The sequence below is a fragment of the Scyliorhinus torazame genome, chromosome 14, assembly GCF_047496885.1.
Source record: "Scyliorhinus torazame isolate Kashiwa2021f chromosome 14, sScyTor2.1, whole genome shotgun sequence".
Lineage (NCBI taxonomy): Eukaryota > Metazoa > Chordata > Chondrichthyes > Carcharhiniformes > Scyliorhinidae > Scyliorhinus > Scyliorhinus torazame.
In genome coordinates, this window is record NC_092720.1 from 161189363 (window position 1) to 161214550 (window position 25188).

Below are 25188 nucleotides of genomic sequence, written 5' to 3' on the forward strand. Positions count from 1 at the left end.
GAGGAAACCCTCAGAATGTCTCCAAGAAGAAGAATGCAATATACATAATCATTCATAGATAACTGGATATGTTTTCATAAGGATACAGACAGCAGGATTGACGCTTCTAACCTGTATAATACGGAAGCCAGTGTGAAGTTGGATTTAATTCACTGTGAGTCAACCCAGAAAACAGCTAATGCTTTCTCTCATCAATACAAATATAGGACAAAGAAAGAACGAAGAACAACAGAGCACTGGAACAGGCCTTTCGGACCTCGAAGCCTGTGCCGATCGTGATGCCCTTACCAGAAAGAAAACCTTCAGTCCTTCCTCGGTCCGTACCGCTCCATTTCCTCTCTATTCAAGTATACACCCAGATTCCTGTTAAATGTTGCTAGTTTCTTGCTTCCACCAAGTCCTCTGGCAGCAAGTTCCAGGCAGCCATCACTCTCCGTGTACAACTCTCAGCACATTTCCCTCGACCTTTTCCCCTATCATCTTGAATCTGTGCCCCCTTGTAATTGACACTTCCACACTTGGAAAAAACCTCTGACTATCGACCCTGTCTATGCTGCCCTTACTTTTGTAAACCTCTATCTGGTCTCCACTCAACCTCCGACTTTCCAGTGAAAACAATCCTAGTTTAATTGACCTCTCCTCATAGCCAACACCCTCAAGATCAGACAACATCCTGGTGAACCTTCTCTGCACTCTCCCCAAAGCTTCCTCGTCCTGCTGATAATGTGGTAACCCGAAATGTATGCAATACTCCAAATGCGGTCTAACCAAAGTTTTGTATTGCTACAACATAATTTACCGATTCCTACATTCAATGCCCCGGCTAATGAAGGCAATCTTGCCATATGCCTTCTTAATAATCTTGACCACCAGTGTTGCCATTTCTGGGAACTGGGAACCTGCACGCTCAGATACCGCTGTATATTAATGTTCCGAAAGGTTCTGCCATTTATTGGAAATTCATACCTAGATTTGATCCTACAAACTGCATCACCGAGCATTTTTCCGGATTATACTCCATCTGCCATTTCTGTGCCCAAGTCTCCAATCTCTCTATATCCTTTTGCATCCTCTGACAATCCTCAGCACGATCACCAAAGGGGGTCACACTATCACAACGGTTAGCATTGTTGCTTCACAGCGCCAGGGACCGGGGATCCATTCCTGGCTTGGGTCACTGTCTGTGTGGGTTTCGTCTGGGTGCTCCGGTTTCCTCCCATAAATCCAGAAAGACGCACTTGTTAGCTGAATTGGATATTCTCAATTCATTCCTCAGTGTACCCGAACACGCGCCATAGTGTGGTGATGAGGGGATTTTCACATTACTTTTATTGCAGTGTTAATGTAAGCCTACTTGTGACACTTAATAAAGATCATTATAATTAACTCCGCCAATATTCGCATAATCTGCAAACTTACTAATCAGACCATCGATATTTTCCTCCAGATCATGTATGTAGATGTTGCACACAACAGAGTTTCCGGCACATTGACGATTATACGTTAACGATTTGGAAGAAGGAACTGAAGGCACTGTTGCTCAGTTTGCAGATGATACAAAGATATGTCGAGGGAACAGTCGAATTGAGGAAGCAGGAGGGCTGCAGAAGGACTTGGTCAGGCTTGGTGGATGGGCAAAGTAGTGGCAGATGGAATACAATGTGGAAAAGTGTGGGGTTTCTAACTTTGTAAGGAGGAATGGAGAAATTGACTATTTTATAAACGGGAAATGCTTAGGAAATCATGAGCACAAAGGGACTCTGTAGTCCTGTTCAAGATTCTCTTAAGGTTAACGTATAGGTTCAGTTGGCAGTTAGGAAGGCAAATGTAATGTTAGCATTCATGTCGAGAGGGCTAGAGTACAAGAGCAGAGATGTACTTTTGAGGGTGTTTAACACTCCGGTCATACACCATTCGGGTGATCGTGAGCAGTTTTGTGCCCCGTGTCTAAGGAAGGGGGTGCTGGCCTTGGAAAGCGCCCAGAGGAGGCGCACAAGAATGATCCACGTAATGAAGACCTTCTTGCATGAGGAACGGTTGAGGACTCTGGTTGTACTCGCTGGAGTTAGGAAGGATGAGAGGGGCTCATTGAAACTTACAGAATACTGCGAGGCCTGGATAGAGTGGACGTTGAGAGGATGTTTTCACGAGTAGGAAAAACTAGAAGACGGCAGAATCTCAGACTAAAGGGACGATCCTTTTCAAACAGCGATGAGGGGGAATTTCTTCAGCCAGAAGGTGGTGAATCTGTGGAACACTTTGGCACAGAAGGCCGTGAAGGCCAAATCACTGAGTGTGAGTGTCTTTAAGACAGAGATGGGTAGGTTCTTGATTGATTAGGGGATTAGGGAATGAGAAAATGTCAGCCATATTTGAATGGCGGTTCAGACTCGATGGGGCGAGTGGCCTAATTCTACTCTTCTGTTTCATGGGCTGATGCTCTTAGCACTGATCCCAGCGGAACTGAACTAGCTACAGATCTCCATTCTTAAAAACACCCCTCCACCGCTAATATCTGTCTTCTCTAGCCAAGATGTGGAGATGCCGGGGTCGGACTGCGGTGAGCACATTAAGAAATCTTACAACACCAGGTTAAAGTCCGACAGGTTTGTTACAAATCACGAGCTTTCGGAGCATTTTCCCTTCCCCAGGTGAATGAAGAGGTAGGTTCCAGAAACATATATACAGACAAAGTCAAAAATGCAAGACGATACTTAGAATACGAGCATTTGCAGGTATTTAATGTTTTACAGATCCAGAGAGAGGGGTAATCCCAGATAAAGAGATGTGAATTGTCTGAAACCAGGACAGTTGGTAGAATTTCGCCAGGCCAGATGGTTGAGGGTGAATATAATGCGACATGAATTCAAGGTCCCGGTTGAGGCCGTACTCATGTGTGTGGAACTTGGCGATAAGTTTCTCCTCAATGATTCTGCATTGTCGCGCGTCCTGAAGGCTGCCTTGGAGAATGCTTACCCGAAGATCAGAGGCTGAATGCCCTTGACGGCTGAAGTGTTCCCCAACTGGAAGGAAACATTCCTGCCTGCCGATTGTCGCGTGGTGTCCGTTCATCCGTTGTCACAGCGTCTTCATTCTCTCGCCAATGTGCTACACTTCAGGATATCCTTTCCTGCAGCACATGAGGTAGACAGCGTTGGCCATGTCGCACATACCTGGTGGGTGGTTCTCACGTACAATGGTTGTACCCATGGCCATGATCTGGCACATCCTGCAGAGATTGCCCTGACAGGGTTGTGTGGTGTCCTGGTCGCTCTTCTGAAGAAAGGGTAGTTTGCTGTGAACAATGGTTTGTTTGAGGTTGCAAGGTTGTTTGAGGGCAAGTAGTGGGGGTGTGGGGATGACCTTGGCAAGATGTTTGTCTTCATCGATGACGTCTTGAAGTCTGGAAGAAGATGCCGTAGTTTCTCCGCTCCGGGGAAGTACTGGACGACGAAGGTTACTCGGTTGGTTGTGTCCCGTGTTTGTCGTCTGAGAATGTTGATGCGGTATTTTGCTGTGGCGCATTGCAACTGACGATCGAATATTCGAGCGCCATTTCCCGTTCATGCGAGGGCATCTTTCAGCATCTGTAGATGTCTGTTATGCTCCTCCTCCTCTGAGAAGATGCGGTGTATACGGAGGGCTTGTCCATAGAGGATGGTTTCTTTAATGTGTTCAGGGTGGAAGCTGGCGAAGTGGACTATCGCGCAGTTATCTGTGGGCTTTCGGTAACGCAAAGTGCTGAGGTGACCATCCTTGATGGAGATGAGTGCCTCCAAGAATGCCACCGATTTGGGAGAGTAATCCATGGTGAGTCTGTTGGTGGGATGGAACTTATAGATGTTATCGTGTAGTTGTTTCAGCGATTATTCGCTATGGGTCCAAAAGAAAATAATGTAATCGATGTATCTGGTGCATAACGTCGGTTGAAGGTCCTTTGCGATGAGGAGGTCTTGTTCAAACTTGTGCATGAAGATGTTGGCATATTGATATCCGAATTTGGTCCGCATGGCTGTTCCGTGTGTCTGGATGAAGAACTTGTGGTCGAATGTGAAGACATTGTGATCCAGAATGAAGCAGATAAGTTGCAGAATTACTTCTGGAGATTGGCAGTTGTCGGTGTTGAGTACTGAGGCTGTTGCAGCAATGCCGTCTTCATGGGGGATGCTGGTGTAGAGTACAGAGGCATTCATTGTGACGAGGAATGTTCCTGGTTGAACTGGCCCATGCATGCTGAGTTTCTGTAAGAAGTCTGTCGTATCGCGACAGAAGCTGGGCTTTCCTTTTACGATGGGTCTCAAGATGCCCTCTATGGAGCCAGAGATGTTCTCACACAGGGTCCCATTGCCTGATATGATAGGAAGGCCTGGTGTGTTGGCCTTGTGTATTTTCGGGAGGCAGTAGAGATCTCCAACGCGGGAGTACATTGGATGAGAGCACGTAGGGTGCTCTGAATGTGTGGATCCAAGCTCTTAAAGAATCTGTTGTGTTGGCGGGTGTGTTCCTTGGTCGGATCTGCGCGTATCTGTCTGTAGTGTTCTTGGTTGTTGAGTTGTCAGTACACTTCTTTGCAGTAGTCCATTCTGTTCAGTATGCCGGTGGCCCCTCCTTTGCCTGCTGTTTTGATAACGATGTTGCGGTTGGTCTTGAGAGCATGGATGGCATTGTGTTGTGCTTGTGGACGTTCGGGGCTGTCTTGTGAGTGTGGCTGATGAATCTGGCATTGGCGCGACTCCGAGGGCAGTGGCCTTCTGGAGGGGTCCAATTCGACTGTTTCCTCTTCGGTTGCCGACACATTTCTCGGTCATTGGTTGTCGATTGGGTTCGCTGTCAGCCTCTTTGGGTCTGTGGAAGATCTCCCGGAGCCTCATTCACCTGATGAATTCCTCCGTGTCTGACTCGAGGCTGATGGGTCCATATTGGTGGTGGCGCAGAAATTGAGCCCTCTGCTGAGGACTTCGATTTCGTCCAGTTGAAGAGTGTTGTTCGACAAGTGACAATAGATTTCCCTGTATTGTTTTCTACTGTGGTACCGGGGAGGCTTGGTTGCTGCTTGTGGTGATGCCGAGTTTCTCAAGCTTCCTGTTCTTTATCGTTGTCTTATCTGTTTGATGGTTTTCCGCAGCTGGTCTGCTGCGGGCTGAGTGCAAGTTGAGAATATGAACTCTATCTTGATTTTGAGTTTGCGGCGTCTGCTGGTGTACGAGGTGGTCGAGGAGTGTGAGAGCTGCGATGCCAGAATCTCGCAGCGTAGTCTGTGTTGTAGCTCGACCTGAGTGGGGTTGTGATCTGTAGCCCTTTCGGGGTCTTGTCTGCTTTCTTGCACCTTTGTAGAAACTTAATGTCAGCGTCTATATCCGCGATCTTCTTGGAGATACTCTCCAATTTGAGCGGGCAGTTTGTGGTGTCAATGGTAGCCATGATGTGGAGATGCAGGCGTTTGACTGGGCGTCAGGCAATGGGACCCTGTGTGAGTCCCTCTCTGGCTACATCGAGGTCATCTTGAAACCCATCGTAGACGGAACGCCCAGCTTCTGTCACGATACGATGGACTTCTTACAGAATCTCATCACCAATGGACCAGTTCAACCACGAACATTCCTCGTCACAATGTACGTCTCGGCACCCTCCACCAACATCCCCCATGACGACGGGATTGCTGCAACAGCCTCAGTACTCAACACCGACAACTGCCAATCTCCAGACGTTGTTATGCAACACATCTGCTTCATTCTGGATTACAAGGTCTTCACCTTCGACAACAAGTTCTTCATCCAGACACATGGAACAGCCTAGGAGATCAAATTTGCACATCAATATGCCAACATCTTCATGCACATGTTTGCACAAGACCTCCTCACCATACAGGACCTTCGACCAGCGTTATACACCAGATACATCGATGACATTTTTTTCCTTTGGACCCAGGGCGAAGAATCATTGCAATGACTACATGATGATATCAATAAGTTCCATCCCAACATCATACTCACCATGGACTACTCTCTCACATTGCTTGTATTCATGGACACATTCATCTCTATCAAGGATGGTCACCTCAGCACTTCGCTTTACCGCAAGTCCACGGATAACATCACGATTTTCCACTTTTCCAGCTTCCACCCTAAAAACATTAAAGAAGCCATTCCCTATGGACAAGCCCTCTGTATACACAGGATCTGCGCGGACGAGGAGAAGCGTAACAGACATCTACAGACGCTGAAAGATGCCCTCGTACGAACGGGATATGGCTCTCGACTCATCGATCGCAAGTTGCAAAAAAACCTCTGACCTCCTCGGGAGACAAACACGGGACACAACCGACAGTGTCCTTCGTCGTCAAGTACTTCCCCGGAGCGGAGAAACTATGACATGTTCTTCGCAGCCTTCAACACGTCATCGATGAAGACGAACCTCTTTCCAAGGTCAACCCCACACCGCCTTCAAACAACCGCGCAGCCTCAAACAAACCATTGTTTGCAGCAAACTACCCACCCTTCAGAACAGCGACCATGACACCACACATCCCTGCCATGGCAATCTCTGAAAGACATGCCAGATCATCGACATGGGTACCACCATTGCACGTGAGAACTCCAACCACCAGGCTCGCGGTACATACTCATGTGACTTGGCCAACGTTGTCTACCTCATACGCTGCAGGAGAGGATGTCCCAAAGCATGGTACATTGGCGAGACCATGCAGACGCTGCGACAACGGATGAACGGACATTGCGCGACAATCGACAGGCAGGGATGTTCCCTTCCAGTCGCGGAACACTTCAGCAGTCAAGGGCATTCAGCCTCTGATCTTCGGGCAACCGTTCTCCAAGGCAGTCTTCAGGATGCGCGACAATGCAGCATCGCTGAGCGGAAACTTATAGCCAAGTTCCACACACATGCGTGCGGCTCAACTGGGACCTTGAATTCATGTTGCATGACGTTCACCCCCACCATCGGGCCTGGGCTTGCAAAATCCTACCAACTGTACTGGCTTGAGACAATTCACACCTCTTTAACCTGGGATTACCCTTTTCTCTGGATCTGTAACGATTTAATTCTTACTTGGTTATAGAATAATAAGAAGTGTTACAACACCAGGTTAAAGTCCAACGGGTTTGTTTCAAATCACTAGCTTTCGGAGCACTGCTCCTTCCTCAGGTGAATGATGAAGTGGGTTCCAGAAACATATATATAGACAAAGTCAAATATGCAAGAAGGTACTTTGAATGCGAGTCTTTGCAGGTAATTACGTCTTTACAGGTCCAGAAGAAAGGAACTGGAGAGAGAGATAATCACAGGTTAACGAGGTGTGAATTGTCTCAAGCCAGGACAGTTGGTAGGATTTCGCAAGCCCAGGCCAGATGGTGGGGCGTGAATATAATACTACATGCATCCAAGGTCCCTGTTGAGGCCGTACTCATGTGTGCGCAACTTGGCTGGAGGTTTTTGCTCGCCGATTCTGCATTGTCGCACGTCCTGAAGGCCATCTTGGAAAACGCTTACCCAATGATCAGAGGCTGAATGCCCTTGACTGCTGACGTGTTCCCCGACTGGAAGGCAACATTCGTGCCTGGCGATTGTCGCGCGATGTCTGTTCATCCATTGTCGTAGAGTGTGCATGGTCTCGCCAATGCACCACACTTCGGGACATTATTTCCTGCAGCGTATGAGGAAGACAACGTTTGCCGAGTTGCACGAGTATGTACGACGTACCTGGTGGGTGGTGTTCTCACATGTAATGCTGGTACCCATGTCGATGGTCTAGCACGCCTTGCCGAGTATGCCATGTCAGGGTTCTGTGCTGTCATGGTCGCTGTTCTGAGGGCTGTGTAATTTGCTGCAAACAATGCTCTGCTCGAGGTTACGTGGTCCTTTTTCCATATAATCTCAGCCATAGCCCATCCCTCATCAATATTCTTTGTTCACCTCTTCAAAAAACTCAATCAAGTTGGTGTGGCATGACCTTTTCCGACAAAGCTATGCTGCCTGTCACCAACTTGTATATTTTCCTCCAAATGTGCATAAGTACTGTCCCTCAGTATCTTTTCCAAAATCTTCCCAACCACTGATGGCAGGCTCACCGGCGTATGATTTGTTCTTTTATCCCTCTTCCTTTCTTAAACAAGGTAACAACATTGGCTATTATCCAGTCCTCTGGAACAACGCCTGTGGTCCAAGAGAATGTGAAGATATCTGTTAAGGCGCAGGCTATTTCTCCTCTTGCCTCCCGCCGTAAGGTGGGATAGATACCATCCGGCCGCGTGGACTTGTCTATCTTATTGCAAGTTAAGAAAGTCAGCACTTCCTCTTTTGATATTTTGAAGTTATCAAGAGCGGTCACTAACTGACCTTAACACCGGTCATGTCTTTCGCCCTCGTGAAAACTGATACAAAGTACTCATTGGGATTTCACCCACTTCCTGTTGTTCCACGCAAAACTTCCCTCCATTGTGTTTGAGTCGGCTATTCTTTCTATAGCTTCCCTCTTGATCCTAATGTATACATAAATGAGCTCCTTGATCATGTTTGCTAAAGACATTTCATGGACCGTTTTAGCCCTCCTAATTCCATGTTTAAGTTCCTTCCTACATTCACTGTACTCCTCAAGGGCTTCGTCAGTTTTTAGATGCCTAGACCTATCGAATGCTTCGTTTATCCTTTGGACGAAGCTTACAATTTCTCTTACCATCCATGGTTACCGAATCCTATCATTTCTATCCTTCATTTTTCTGGGGACATGTCTGTCCTGTATGCCAATCAACTGGTATTTGAAAGCTTCCCACATGTCACATGTAGATTTGCCTTACAAGAGCGACTCCCAATGCACAATCCCCAGTTCCTGTCTAATTTGGATGTAATTGGCCCTCACTCAAATCAGAACCCGTACCTGCAGGCCACTCGTGTCCTTATCCATGACTACCCAAAATCTTATGGAATCTTGGTCGCTAAACTCAAAATGGTCTCCCACTGAAACATCAATCACTTGGCTTGGCTCATTTTCCATTGCCAAGTCTAGTATTGACTTCTTGGTCGGATTGTCAACATACTGCATCAAAAGGCGGTCCTGCACAAATCTAAAAATTTGTCCTCCATCCCAGCCCTTTCTGTAAGGGATTCCCAGTCAATATGGGGGAAGTTAAGTCACTCATCACAACTACCCTGTTTTGTTTTTCACTTTTTCAGTATTTGACTACACAACTGCTCCTCTGTCTCTTGCGGGCTATTGGTAGGCCTATGGTACATTACGAATACTATGATTTCACCCTTCTGATTTCTGAGCCCCACCCATAATGCCTCACTACAGGATCCCCCCAATGTGTCCTCCCTCAAAGCACCTGTGTCATGGGAGTGTCCCTTTAAGAAATATTTTGTATTATCAAATGGCTTCAGTGATCTCATTGTATGGGTGGAGCTGGTCTGTTGCACTGGGGATTTAGTTTCGTTTTTGAGCTGGAAGATGGCTGTGGCTCTGAGTTTCACTTTCGTTTATACATTTTTGGAAGCTAGATTCAGACATGAATGTCTTGTGTGTTTCTCTCTCTATGCATGGTAAAAGGTGTATCCAGGTCACTTGATCATTTAACAGTGATAACTGCTTTCTGGAAGAAATTCAAACCTGCACTTTTTGTGAGAGGATTTTCTGGTTTATGGGTGTTGTTACTTGATTGCCACCGTTAAGGGAAGTTATTAAGGGTTATATATTGAGTCCTGTAGCTTTGTGGGGTATTTATGTTTGCAGTTGATAAATATGCTTACTGTGTCTGTTTATAAAATTGTTAAGTGAATTCGTAGAATAAACTTTGTTTTTGATTAAAAGTGTTTAAGGCCTCTGTTGAATAACACCTGCAAGGTAGACTCTTGTGCTCCTCGTACCGAAATGGAAAACAGTTATAGGTCGGGTGAACTCCATGATATACTTTGGAATTTTCCAAACCCTGGCCCATAACAAATTGGGGGATCCTGGAATAAAAGTCTATCTTTCGTGATTGGGTTGGCATTGTGAACTTAAAGCCAGTGAGAGGTGAGCATATTTGTGTTTGCTTTTCAGGTGTGGTATTCCAGTTGAAGTCACCTTCCCGGATCAGAGACAGCTGACCTGCGAGGGACACTCTAACTTGGCCAGGAGATAAAGGCAGTGTCAGGCACGGGGCCTCCACTCACCTTCCTGGAGCAGAGACAGCAGACCTGCGAGGGACACTCCTAACTGGTGAGACAGTTCTTTGTTTGTTTCATAATTGAAAAGAAAAATGGCAAAGTGACCACACAGGAGGTGACCTGATTGGCTGAAAGACAGACTGGGCTAAAGTTTTAATTTTTGTGGAGTTAGTGAGATAAAGATTCGTTTTAATTTGATTTAAATTACTATTTGTCTGTTGAATTGAATTACTATTTTTAAATTCGACTTAAGTAACCATTTTTAAGTTGATTTAAATTACTATTTTTAAGTTGATTAAAATAACTATTTTTGAATGATTTAAATAACTATTTTTAATCTGATTTCAGATCAAGAGGGATAAATACTCAGCTTAAATAAAAGACTAATTAAATCGGAGAGGAGACTTTGTATAACATCTGATACAAAAATATCTCCCAAATGTTTAATTTCAAAAATGTAATTTAAAGGAATAAATCATGGCAGGACAACTCCAAGCCGGGGTTTGCTCCTCTTGCTCCATGTGGCACACTGGAGACAGTTCCAGTCCTCGGGGTCAGCATGTGCAGGAAGTGTCTCCAGTTACAGCTCCTCGAAGCTCGAGTTTCAGAGCTGGAATGGGGGCTGGAGACAATGGGAGCATCCGTGAGTCGGAGAGTATCATGGAGAGCACGTACAGAGAGGTGGTCTCACCGCAGGCTCAGACGCCGCAGACAGGAAAGGAATGGGTGACCACCAGTCAGAGCAAGAGAGCTAGGCAGGTAGTGCAGGAACCGCTTGTGGCCATTTCCCTGCAGAACAGATATTCCATTTTGGATAATGTCGAGGGGAATTGTTTCTCAGGGGAAAACAGCAACAGCCAAACCCGTGGCATCACGGTTGGTTCTGCTTCAGAGGGGAGTGGCAATAAGTGCGCCGGTCCAATAGTTCCAGGGGATTCAATTGTGAGGGAAATAGACAGGCGTTTCTGTGGCCGCAAACGAGATTCCAGGCTGGTATTTTGCCTCCCTGGCGCTAGGGTCAAGGGTGTGTCTGAGCGGGTCCAGGGCATTCTGGGCGGGGAGGGTCAACAGCCAGTGATCGTGGTACACATCCGTACAAACGACATAAGTAAACAAAAAAGGATGAGGTCCTAAAAGCAGAATACAGGGAGCTAGAAATGAAGTGACGAAATCGGACCTCCAAGGTAGTGAGCTCAGGATTACTACTGGCGCCACGTGCCAGTCAGATTAGAAATGACAGGATATATAGGATGAATACGTGGCTGAAGAGAGGGTGTCAAACAAAGAGCAAAAAACAAAGAAAAGTACAGCACAGGAACAGGCCCTTTCGCCCTCAAAGCCCGTGCCGACCATGATGCCGTCTAAACTAAAATATTCTACACTTCCTGGGTCCGTATCCCACTATTCCCATCCTATTCATGTATTTGTCAAGATGCCCCTTAAATATCACTATCGACCCTGCTTCCACCACCTCCTCTGGCAACGAGTTCCAGGCACCCACTACCCTCTGTGTAAAAAACGTGACTCGTACATCTCCTCTAAACCTTGCCCCTCGCACCTTAAACCTATGCCCCCTCGTAATTGACTCCTCTACCCGGGGGAAAAGCCCCTGACTATCCACTCGGTCTATGCCCCTCATAATTTTGTAGACCTCTATCAGGTCGCCCCTCAACCTCCGTTGTTCCAGTGAGAACAAACGGAGTTTATTCAACCGCTTGTCATAGCTAATACCCTCCATACCAGGCAACATTATGGTAAATCTCTTCTGCACCCTCTCTAAAGCCTCCACATCCTTCTGGCAGTGTGGCGACCAGAACTTAACACTATACTCCAAGTGTGGCCTAACTAAGGTTCTAGAGGAGGGTTTCAGATTCCTGGAGCATTGGGACCAATTCTGGGGGAGATGCGACCTGTACAAACTGGACAAGTTACACCTGGGCAGGACTGGAACTGATGTCCTCAGGGGGCTATTTGCTGGACGGTTGTGGAGGGTTTAAACTAATATGCCAGGGGGATGGGAACCTATGAAGGAGTTAGAGAAAGAGGGAGCAATGACAAAAACAAAAGGCTGAAAAGTGAATAAGACATGTGAGAGGTGGAGAAGCCAAGGGCAAAATTGAAACAGGGCAATAGAGAAAAATATTGGGAGCAAGACAAACAATGTCAAAAAGACAAACCTAAAGGCTCTGTGCCTGAATGCACGGATCATTTTCAATAAAGTGGATGAACTAATCACGCAGAGAGATATAAATTGGTATGATATAATTGGGATTACGGAGACATGGCTGCAGGGTTACCAGGGATGGGAACTGGATGTCCCAGGGTTTTCAGTGTTTAGGAAAGACAGGGATAAAAGAAAAGGTGGTGGCGTGTCACTGTTGGCTAAAGGGGAAATTAACACAGTAGTGAGATAGGATATTAGCTTTTACAATGTGGAATCTGTCTGGATAGAGTTGGGAAAAACTAGGGACAATAAACATTAGTGGAGTCATATCTCGACACTCAAACTACAGTGGTGACGTTGGAAGTTTCTTAAAGACGAAATTAGAGATGCATTTAATAAGGGAATATCGGTCATAATGGGGGATTTTAATCTTCACAAAGATTGGGCAAATCAAATTAGCCACAATGCCGTGGACGAGCAGTTTCTGGAGTGCATGCAGGATGGATTTCTTGACCAATATGTGGAGGAACCAACTAGAGAGCAGGCCATCTTAGACTGGGTACTGTGTAATGAGAAGGGAATCATCACCAATCTGGATCTACGAGACCCCTTAGGGATGGGCGACCACAACATGGTAGAATTTTGTATCAAGATGGAAAGTGCACTAATTAATTCGGAGACTAGGGTGCTGAATCTTAATAAAGGGAGCTAACACTGTTGGGGAGGTTTTAACCTAATGTTGCAGGGGGATGGGAACCAGATTAGGAAGTTAGAGGTCAGTAAAGAGGCAGCAACTAAAGCTAGTAAGGTACTAGATAATAAACACAATGTGACTAAGGGGAAGAGTAGACAGGGAAGAGATGATAAACGCAAAGGGATAGGTGGTCTGAGGTGCATTTGTTTCAATGCGAAAAGTGTAGCAGGTAAGGCAGATGAATTTAGGGCTTGGATTATTACCTGTGAATATGATGTTATTGGTATTACTGAGATTTGGTTGAGGGAAGGGCAAGACTGGCAACTAAATATCCCAGGGTATAGATGCTTCAGGAGGGATAGAGAGGGGGGGGGGGTAAAAGGGGTGGAGGAGTTGGATTACTGGTCAGGGATGATATCACAGCTGTAAATCCACATTTGAAATGTGGGAGTCTTTTAAGGAAAGGTTGATTAGAGTGCAGGACAGACATGATCCTGTGTAAATGAGGGATAGACATGGTAAGATTAGGAAACAATGGATGACGGGTGGAATTGTGAGACTAGCTAAGATGAAAAGGGAAGCATACATAAGATCTAGGCGATGTTATACAGATGAAGCTTTGGAGGAATATCGGGAAAGTAGGACAAATCTCAAATGCGCAATAAAGAGGGCTAAAAGGGGTCATGAAATATCTTTGGCTAACAGGGTTAAGGAAAATCCCAAAGCCTGTTATTCGTATACAAGGAGCAAGAGGCTAAGTAGAGAAAGGATTGGCCCACTCAAAGACAAAATAGGGAATTGTTGTGTGGAGTCAGAGGAAATGGGTGAGATTCTTAATGAGTACTTTGCATAGGTATTCACATGGAGAGGGACATGACGGATGTTGAGGCGAGGGAAGGATGTTTAAATACTCAAGGTCAAGTCTGCCTAAGGAAGGGGGAAGTTTTGGGGTATTCTAAAAGGCATTAATGTGGACAAGTCCCCAGGTCCGGATGGGATCTATCCCAGGTTACTGAGGGAAGTGAGGGACGAAATAGCTGTGGCCTTAACAGATATCTTCGCAGCATTCTTGAGCACGGGTGAGGTCCCGGAGGACTGGGGAATTGCTAATGTTGTCCCCTTGTTTAAGAAGGGTAGCAGGGATAATACAGGGAATTTTTGACTTGTGAGCTGGACGTCAGTGGTAGGCAAAATGTTGGTGAAGACACTGAAGGATAGGATCTATTCACATTTGGAAGAAAATAGACTTATCAGTGATAGGCAGCATGGTTTTGTGCAGGGAAGGTCAAGTCTTACACACCTAATAGAATTTTTTGAGGAAGTGACAAAGTTAATTTATGAGGGAAGGGCTGTAGATGTCATATACATGGACTTCAGTAAGGCATTTGATAAAGTATCCCATGGCAGGTTGATGGAAAAAGTGAAGTCGTATGGGGTTCAGGGTGTACTAGCTAGATGGATAAAGAACTGGCTGGGCAACAGGAGACAGGGTGTAGTGGTGGAAGGGCGTGTCTCAAAAATGAGAAAGGTAACTAGTGGTGTTGCACAGGGATCCGTGCTTGGACCATTGTTGTTAATGATATACATAAATGATCTGGACTAATGTATAGGTTGTCTGATTAGCAAGTTTACAGATGATACTAAGATTGGTGGATTTGCAGATAGCGAGGGGACTGTCAGAGAATAGAGCAAAATATAGATAGATTGGAGAGTTGGGCAGAGAAATGGCAGATGTAGTTCAATCCAGGCAAATGCGAGTTGATGCATTTTGGAAGATCTAATTCACGAGCGGACTATACAGTCAATGGATGAGTCCTGGGGAAAATTGATGTACAGAGAGATCTGGGAGTTCAGGTCCATCGTACCCTGAAGGTGGCAACGCAGGTCCATAGAGTGGTCAAGAAGGCATACAGCATGCTTGCCTTCATCGGACGGGGTAATGAGTACAAGACTCGGCAGGTCATGTTCCAGTTGTACAGGACTTTGGTTCGGCCACATTTGGAACACTGCGTGCAGTTTTGGTCACCACATTACCAGAAGCATGTGGATGCTTTAGATAGGGTGTAGAGGAGGTTCACCAGGATGTTGCCTGGTATGGACGGAGCTAGCTATGAAGAAAGGTTGAGTAGATTAGGATTATTTTCGTTGGAAAGACGGAGGTTGTGGGGGGACCTGATTGAGGTCTACAAAATTATGAGTGGGGATGTTAATTATCAGGGGTCACGATTTCAAGGTGAGAGGGGGAAAGTTTAAGGGAGATGTGCGTGGAATGGTTTTTACGCAGAGGGTGGTGGGTGCCTGGAACTCTTTGCCAGCGGAGGTGGTAGAGGCGGGCACGATAGCATCATTTAAGGTAGCATCTAGACAGATATATGAACGGGTGGGGAATAGAGGGAAGTAGATCCTTGGAAACTAGAAGGCAGGTTTAGATAAAGGATCTGGATCGGCGCAGGCTGGGAGGGCCGAAGGGCCTGTTCCTGTGCTGTAATTCTCTTTGTTCGTGAAGATCTAAGCCCTGAGTTGGTCTTGATAGATTGGGCAGAGTAACTTAAAGAGATGGTAGTGGATAGACAATGGCAAACATTCAAGGAACGCATGGGGGAACTACAGCAACAGTTAATTCCTGTCTGGCACAAAAGCAAAGGGGGTAAAATGGCCAAACCATGGCTCACAAAGGAAATTAGATATCGTATCCGATCCAAGGAAGAAGCATATAGATTAGCCAAGAATCAATAGGTCTGAGGATTGGGAGCAGTTTAGAATTCAGCAAAGAAGGAAATGAAATGAAAATCGCTTATTGTCACAAGTAGGCTTCAAATGAAGTTGCTGTGAAAAGCCCCTAGTCGTCACATTCCGGCATATTTTCGGGAGTCTGGTACGGGAATCGAATCGTGCTGCTGGCCTGCCTTGGTCTGCTTTCAACCCAGCGATTTAGCCCTGTGCTAAGATTGGGAAAGGACAGTACAAAATGAAGATTGCAGGGCATGAAGACTGACACAAAGAGTTTCGATAGATGTGTGAAGAGAAAGAGATTGGTAAAGATTAATGTGGGCCCCCTACAGACAAAAACAGGGGAATGTAGAACGAGGGTCAAATAAATGACTGAGCAATTCAATACATGCTTTGGTTCTGTCTTCACAAAAGAGGACACAAATCAGATACCAGAAATGTTCGAGAATTAAAGGTTTGGTGAGAGGGAAGAACTGAGAGAGATCAACATTGGTAGTGAAATGGTGCTGGGAACATTGATGTAATTGAAGGCGTATAAATCCCCAGGGCTGAGAATCCGCATCCCAGAGTGCTGAAGTAGGTGACTCTGGAAATACTGGATGCATTGGTGGTCATCTTTCGGAATTCTGTAGAATCTGGAACTGTTCCTGCAGATTGTAGGCTCGCTCACGTCACTCCAGTATTCAAAAAGTGAGGTAGAGAGAAAGCCAGGAATTATAGGCCAGTAAGCCAAACATCGGTCATGGGGAAGAGGCTTGAATCCATTAGCAAGGACTTTATAGAGGAACATTTAGAAACCAGTAGCAGAATCAATCAGAGTCAACATGGATTTATGAAGGGAAAATCATGCTTGACAAATCTGTTGGAATTCGTTGAAGATGTAACCAGTACAGTTGACAAGGTGGAGCCAGTTGATGTGGTTTATTTGGACATTCAGAAGGTGTATGACAAAGTCCCGTATACGAGATTATTGTGCAAAATGAAAGTGCATGGGATTGGGGGAAACGTATTTAGGTGGATAGAAAACTGGTTGGCAGAGAGGAAACAAAGAGTAGGGATTAATGCGTCCTTTTCAAATTGGCAGGCAGTAACGAGTGGGGTACCACAGAAATCGGTGCTGGGACTGCAGCTATTCACAATATATATTGTTGATTTGGATGAGGGAACAAAATGTAACATCTCAAAGTTTGCAAATGATACCAAGTTGGGTGGAAGGGTGAATTGTGACGAGGATGCAAGGATCCTACAGCATGATCTGGACAGGTTGGGCGAGTGGGCAAATCAATAGGAGATGCATAATTTGGATAGATGTGAGATTATTCACTTTGGACGCAAAACCAGGAATGCAGATTACTACCTGAATGATCGTAAATTGGGAGAGGGGAGTGTGCAGCGGTAATTGGATGCCCTTGTGCACCAGTCCCTGAAGATAAGCAGGAAGGTACTGCAGGCGGTAAAGAAGGCTTATGGCTTGTTGGCCTTCATTACGAGAGGTTTCGAGTTGAGAAGCAGGGATGTGTTGCTGCAAATACACAAGGCCTTGGTGAGGCCACGCCTGGAGTATTGTGTGCAGTTTTCATCGTCTTCTCTGAGGAAGGTTGTTCTTGCTCTTGAGGGAGTGCAGCGAAGGTTTTCCAGACTGATTCCCGGGATGGCGGGACTGTCATATGAGGAGAGATTGACTAGGTTGGGATTGTTCTCGCTGGAGTTCAGAAGAATGAGGAGGGATCTCGTAGAGACTTATACAATTTTAATGGGACTAGTTAGGGTAGTTGCAGGGAAGATGTCACCAATGATAGGTGTGTCCAGATCCAGGGGTGACAGTCTGAGGATTTAGGATAAACCATTTCGGACAGATATAAGGATACATTTCATCACCCAAAGAGTGGTGAGCCTGTGGAATCATTACTACAGGAAGTAGTTGATGCTAAAATATTGAATATATTTAAGAGGGGGAAAGATATAGCACTTGGGGAGAAGGAGATCAAAGGCTATGGGGAGAAAGAAGGATTAGGCTAATGAGTTGGATGATCAGCCATGATAGTGCTGAATTGCGGAGCAGGCTCCAAGGCATAAAAGGCCTCCTCCTGCCCCTATCGGCGATGTATCGATGTATCTATGTAAGTAGAGAGTGTTTTGTGGACAATGGCTCTTTCAGAGACTCAGAGGTTTTGGGGTGTGGAGAAGGGCACACGCATTACATAACAAACAAAGACTAAAAAAATGCTTTTAGATTTTGCAACATCATTGCAGTTACCATTGCCCGACAAAATACGATAAGAAGAGGTAATTGCGGCGTTAGCTGAGCATTTAAAAGTGCCTGAGACATAGTCAGAATCATTGCCAACGGTGAGAATTAATTACAGATCAAGCAACTTGAGCATGAAAAAGAAGTAAAACGGCTTAAATACGAAATGAAAGAAAAAGAAATAGAAAGGGACGTACAGCTCAGAGAAAAAGAAAAGGAGAGAGAAGAAAGGGAAAAAGAAAGAACAGCCCCAGCAGAACAAAATGAGAGAGAAAGGGAGGTACAGATCAGGGAAAAAGAAAAGGAAAGAGAGTTTGAACTTCTGAAAATGGCCATGAAACGTGAAAGTCAGTTAAAATTGACGGATGTAATGGGAAACGTAGAGTTTGAGGATAGTGTTGAGGATAGTGAGAAAGAGCGTCATAGTCGAAGGCTTGGTGGGGATCTATTTAAATGTGTCCCAGAATTTCTAAGGTTTGATGACAAGGATGAAGAAACCTTTTTCATTTCATTTGAGAAGGTAGCTAAACAAATTAAATGGTCCCAGGACATGTGGCTATGACTAATTCAAACAAAGTTGGTTCGTAGGGCCAGTGATGTGTTTGCATCACTGTCAGAGGCGGTATCTGGGATGAATGAGGAGGAGAAAAAAATCTATCTTAGATGCAGATGAACTAGTGCTTGAAGCCTACAGACAAAGGTTAAGAAATTTAAGGAAAGAACCTGATAAAACATACATGGGGTTTGAAAGGATCAAACAGTGTAATTTTGATAGGTGGATAAGGGCTTTGAAAACAGGCAAAACGTGTGAAACTCTCAGAGAAATGCTAATGTTGGACGAGTTTAAAAGTTCAGTTCCTGATGTAGTGAGAACTCATGTGGCAGAGCAGAGGGCTAACACTGCGAGATCAGCAGCAGAAATGGGCAGATGCTAATGAATTAGTTCAGAAATCAAAGTTTGCTTTCCGACATCAATTTCAGCCTGTGAGGGATAGAAACTGGTGAAAAGAGAAATACACAAATGGTAAAGATAAAGGGGATCTGATGGGAGATAATAAGGAGAGTGTACCTCAGATTAAAAAGGAAATCCAGGACGGTGGAAGAATAATGAATGTTTCAGGTGCTTTTACTGTACTAACCTAGGCCATGAAAGTCACAGTGTTGGGGGTTGCAGAAAAGCACTGGGAAGGCTGATGTGGTAAAACATGATAAGCCAGAGAGCTTTGTTAAAGTGGTAAAGGAAAGTGAAGAGAAGGAGGTGCGAAAGATTGTACAGACTGATCAAACTGCGATTGAGAAGAAGGTGCCAGATCTCTTTAATAATTATCTTGTGTGGGTAAAGTGTACTCATGTGTACGGGGAGGATTAGGTAAACAAGTCAGAATTTTAAGAGATACAGGAGCTAGTTAATCTTTGATGGTACGAGATGACAAGTTATGTAGTTTGGGTGGAATATTGCCAGAAAATGTGGTAATATCTGGAACTCCGAGGGAGAAGAGTAGCGTTCCATTATATAAGGTAAGGTTGGAAAGTCCAGTGAAGAGTGGTGAGGTGGTAGTAGGTGTTGCAGAGAAACGATCTTGTCCAGCAATACACTTTGTCTTGGGTAATATAGCTGGATCGCAGGTGGGAGTGGTGCCTACTATGGTTGATAAGCCAGTGGAAAATCAAACAACTGAAGAATTGAAGGGCGAATATCCTGGGATTGTTCCTGATTGTGCAGTAGCAAGGTCGCAAAGTCACAGGTTAAGACAATCGGAGAAATCAAAGAATGAAGATACAATTGAAGTTAAATTATCAGAAACGATTTTTGATCAGATGGTTGGAAAATAACTAGAACAGGTGGCGGATAAGGCGGATATTTTTAGTTCAGGAAAATTTGGCGGTTACAACAGGAAGATATAGAAATAAATCGGAAGTATCAGGAAGCATACATGGAAGATGAATCTGCGTGTATACCAGAATGTTAGTACCTTAAAAATGATGTCTTAATGAGAAAATGGAGATCTTTACATATGCAGGCGGATGAAAAGTGGGCAAAAGTTCATCAAGTGATATTTTAGGTAGGTTGTAGAATGGAGATGTTGCTAGCAGCACATGAGGCACCAATAGGATGTCATTTGGGAGTAAGGAAAACTCAAGCTAAAATACAAAAACATTTTTATTGGCCTGGACTACGTAAAGATGCAGTTACATGTTGTCGATCATGTCACACATATCAAGTGATAGGGAAAGCTCGAATGGTGATATAATCAGCGCCCTTAATGCCCATTGCAGCATTTGAGGAACCTTTTAGAAGGTTCCTAATTGATTGTGTAGGACCGCTTCCGAAAACGAAAAGTCAGAATCAGTATCTTTTGACGATAATGGTTGTCTACTCGGTTTCCAGAGACAATTCCAGTACGCAATATTACAGCTAAAATGATTGTGGAGGAGTTAATTAAATACTTTTTTATATATGGACTACCCACAGAAATACAATCGGATCAAAGCTGACATTTTACCTCAAGGTTATTCAAGGAAGTTATGGGTAGCTTTGGCATAAAACAATTTAAATCAGCTCCGTATGATGCCAAATTGCAGGGAGCGTTAGAACTGTGGTGCCCTCGTCCTGTCTGCACTGTCCTAAAGGTCTCGTCATTTGTCGCTGTGGCAAAATTTGGTTTTGCAGATGGGGGAGATAGCGGAATTGCTCTCAGTATGGAGTGGATCAGGCCGTTGCCTGGTTGCCCTTTCTCTCTTCTCTCTAGGGATGCTATAAGCTCTTGATAAGTGACTTCAATGCTTCCCAGAACGTGGAGGGTCAGACCTCCTCGTTCTGGTTACAGGTCATTGGCTTGGAATATTTTTATACAGAATTTGATATCGTCCAGGAGGACGGAATCACCATAGGAAAACTTGTACCTGGCCCTTCTCCAACTTTATATCCATACAATGAGGTGCATGGTCAGGGGTTATGATAGTGGTGCATTCCTCCCTCACTACCACTGGAAGCACCATTTTGCCGACAATGAAAAAGTTTTAACCTGAGCAGGCCTTGTGAACGTGGGAGAAGTAGGAGAACTATTTCTCTTGGGTGGCTGAACTTCCATGGCTTTAATCTCCCCAGGTGCTCCATAACGTTATTGAGATCTCGAGCCATTCCTGTTCAACCTCGCTCCCTGGGTTGGATCTGTCAATGTTCGGGTCTTCCATGCAGTTAAAATCACCACCTTGAGTAAGTGGGTGGATAGGTCAGGGGTTGCAGTCATAGTTTCCTTGACGAACTCTGCGTCAACCCAGTTTGGGGTGTAAACATTTACCAGTGTTACCGGGGCACCTTCCAGCTGACCATTTGAATTGGTCCGCTGGGTCCGCCACTGCGTTCGTCGCCAGATGTGTTCCTGTCGTGCGACCTAATATGGCCACATTTGTTTCACCCAGCACTTACCTTCTTATAAAATAAACGAAAGAGAAAATACTGGAAAATCTCAGCAGGTCTGGCAGCATCTGTCGGGAGAGAAAAGAGCCAACGGTTCGAGTCCGATGACTCTTTGTCAAAGCCTCCTTAACGCAGTTGGATCCTCTCTCTTAGATGCATCTCCTGTAACACCCATCCTCAGGGTTCTGAGATGGACGAGGACTTTTCTCCGACCTGTTGAGGCTTCTCATGTTCCATGAAGCTATGCGGATGAGGTGGGGGTGTGGGGGTGTGGGGGGTGGGGGGGGGGTGTCCCTCTACCTCCATTCGTGTGGGGGTCAGCCATAATCACCCTGTGGGCCTGGCCCTGATCGGCCGAGCCTCCGCTCGCCCTTGTGCCACTCAAGATACTTACTGAATGTTTTCCTTTGTTGCGACCTTCCCATAATGTAGCCAGCCTTTTACCCCTTCAGACCTCCATCACGTGCTCCCTTCTTGCTTCTGCCCCCCCCCCCTTCCCCCAAAACAGCGCGGCAGCCCTGTACTCTTTGGAACCCCTGAGCTGCTGTTTTATTCTTCCCTCATATCAGGCACTTCCTCACTCCCGGGTGGTGTGCCGCAGCCTGCTCCTTTGCTCTTCCTCGCTACGTCAGCCTATTCGTCAGTATAACCATTCCTCAACGATCAGATCCTCCAAATAACCCGGTATGTATCCTTCTTTCCCCCCACCCCACCCCACCGCACCCCCACCGCCTCCCTGTGTGTGTTCGCCATTCTCCTTTTGGACCCCTAAAGTCCATGCAGCATTCATTGACCTCTACTGCTATTTTCCAGGTTGTGTTTCTGCAACAAATTTGTTGGCCTCCTCAAGGTCATCAAAGTAGGACTCTTTGCCCTGAAAGGTGACCCATGACAAACAACACCTTGCTTTTGTACAGTGCGCATTTGGCCCTGCTAAATTCTGCTGGAGCTTGATCTGGTCTGCTCCAATGTCTTGCCACAAATGGATGGAATATCTTTCCCACTTTCACGCCTTCATGCCTTTTACCCACCATAGGTCCGCTCCTTTCCTGGTACATGTTGAGCCGTATAATCATCGTCTGCAGTGGCTCCCCAGCCTTGGGCCTCTGCTGAAGCGACCTGCGGGCGCGGTCTGCCTCCCTGGCCTTGACGACACCCTCCTCAGCTTCCCGACCACCACATGGAGGTGCCCGGCAGACACATGACCTCATGTTTAACTGACGTGACCAGTTCTTCTGGTTGGAGATTTACTCCTTCAGCCTTTTCTGTGTCATGACCAACCTCGACACCTCAGCTTCGAGGGCCGCAATCCATACCCCTGCTCCATGGCAGCTTTCTCGAGGGCCCGGGCTGTTTCGGCTTGTGACCCAAGCCTACGGACCATGTGGCTCATAGACTCACTCATGGCTGCCGGCCTCAACTGGCACCTCCATGGCCGCCGGAAGGCCCTCTTTCATGGCCTCTCTACGGTTCTCAAGCTCGGAGGTGATGAGACCCATAATTTTCTATATCAGCACCTCGATCTGCGATGGAAAGTCCTTGGGACCATCCGTCATCGGTTCCTTGTCACCACATGGTCTCCTGTGCTCCAAGGCTGAGGCTTCCCTCCTCCATTTTGGTTTTTCTTCGGCTGGCTTACTGTTTCTTCGGCGCTTTGCGCAGATTTTTAATCGATGGGTATTTGATTTGGTGATTTCCCATCCGTTTAATGCTCGTTTGTTGGGATTAAAGAGCCTCAACCAAGGTTTCTAGACTGAAGCCATTTTGTGCCACCGCTCAGCTCATGGCCGCCACCGGAATTCATGACTCCATCTTATCCCTACGACATTGTACATGGCCTAAAAGCATACCCCAAACCCCATCAGTTTTCAGCACGACCAGAACATGTTGATGCGTTTGGCCGGAACGCCCTGACATCGCTCACAAATGTCTTCCAACCCCGGGAAAACCCCGCGCCTGCGTGTCTGGGTCAGCTGCGCCCTGTGCCTCACCTGCAGTTACATCCGGCTGAGACACACTCCAGAGTTCTCCCCCTATGTCGAGATCAAGTTCTTTCTCCCACTTCGTTCTCCTTTCGTCCAGTGGGCCCTTATTTCTTCTATAGTTTTCCATATATGTTTGCACGGTTTCCCTCCTCTAACACGTCCTGCGATATCAGTCTCTGTCACGGTGTACCTAGGTAACTGAGGAACAATGGTGTCTCCTTGCGGAGAGAGTGTCGTATTTTAGGACATCGAAGCGCGCTCCCTTTCCAGAGATGGACCCACGCTGTTAGTTCCTCCAAGGTTGCCAACTGCCATCTACATTCATGTCCCAAACCCTCAACAGCCGTTCCTCCTTTCCCCAGGTTTTGTGTGTGGTGTCCATTCTGGTCGGGGTGAATCTGCGTGTTTACAGAGGTGAGCTGAGAAGGACATGTCTCTTAACTTTCTGCTTTCAGTCATGCTACGACCACAGAGATCGGCTTGTATTTGGCCTGTGGTAATGGGTGTGGGGCGGTGGGCAGTGCCCACAGTGATGCCCATACACAGGAAGCCTCTTACATCAGCACACTTTCCGCACCCGGCTGCCCCAGCCAACATCGCTCGCTTACCACATTTCCTGCCCAGTACACGAAGGCCGAGATTAGTTTGTCTTCCTTGGCAAAGAAGGATTGGGGATGAAGATTGGGAGTGATCTAAACACGAAGAGGAACCTTGACAGGACATTAATCTTTAATGTCTGCACTGCCCCCACCATGGAAAGCAGGAATCCCGCATCCACAGGCCCCCACTCAACACCTCCATCAGGCTAGACAGGTTCCAATTGGGTTCTCTGGATCAGCAGGTAACTGAAATTGGTTTGGGCCATTTTGAACAGCAGCGTTTTCAGCTCTGCCTCACCCTCTTGGAAATTCACTGGGTAGATTTTGCTCTTGCACAAGTTTAAATTGTCTCCCGAGAGGCTCTGAACTCCCTCGTGATTCCATTTTTCCCCCTCACTGGTTAGGTGGTTCGCCACGTAGAGCAGCAGATAATCTATATGGGGAGAGACTATGTGCTCCCCGTCTCCTTTCCTAATGCCTCTCCTCCCTTACACTAATCTGAGCGCTATAACTGGTGGGTCAATTGACACAGCGAACATAAGCGGGAACAGCAGGCATTGCTGCCTCGTGCCTCTGTGCAGATGGTAGTAGTTTGGGCAAGTGGCATTCGTCTGTACCTTCGCCATGCGAGAACAGTACAGCAGCCTCACACATGACCTGAACACTTGCTCGAACTCAAACCGCTCCAGAACCTCAATGAGGTTCTTCCACTCCATGACCACTCTGAGCAGGCTCTGGTGTTTACTATCAGCAATCTTCCCTTGACAAACCTGGTCTGATCTTGGGCGATTACTTCTGGCAAGCAACTCTGCAGTCGTCTTGCCAAAACATTCACCTGGACCATTGTGTCAGTATTCAGGAGTGAAATGGTTAGGTATGACCCACACTCCACCGGATCTTTGACTTTCTTCTGTATCAGTGACATAGAGGCCTGTGCCACTGTGGGAATCAGGGCCCTCTGGACAGCAAGTTGTTCAACATCCCACCACATGCAGGGCCAGTACTGCCGTGAAGCTTTTGTCGAAGTCTGCAAGGAACCCATCACTTGCCGGTGCCTTGACGGATTGCATGGATTTCATACACTTTGTAATATCGTCTAGATCTAGCGGTGATTCCAGTCCCTTTGCCTTTGCCAAAGCTGGCAATAGTAGCCTGTCCAGGGACTGCTTCATCTTCGAGTCCCCCTCGG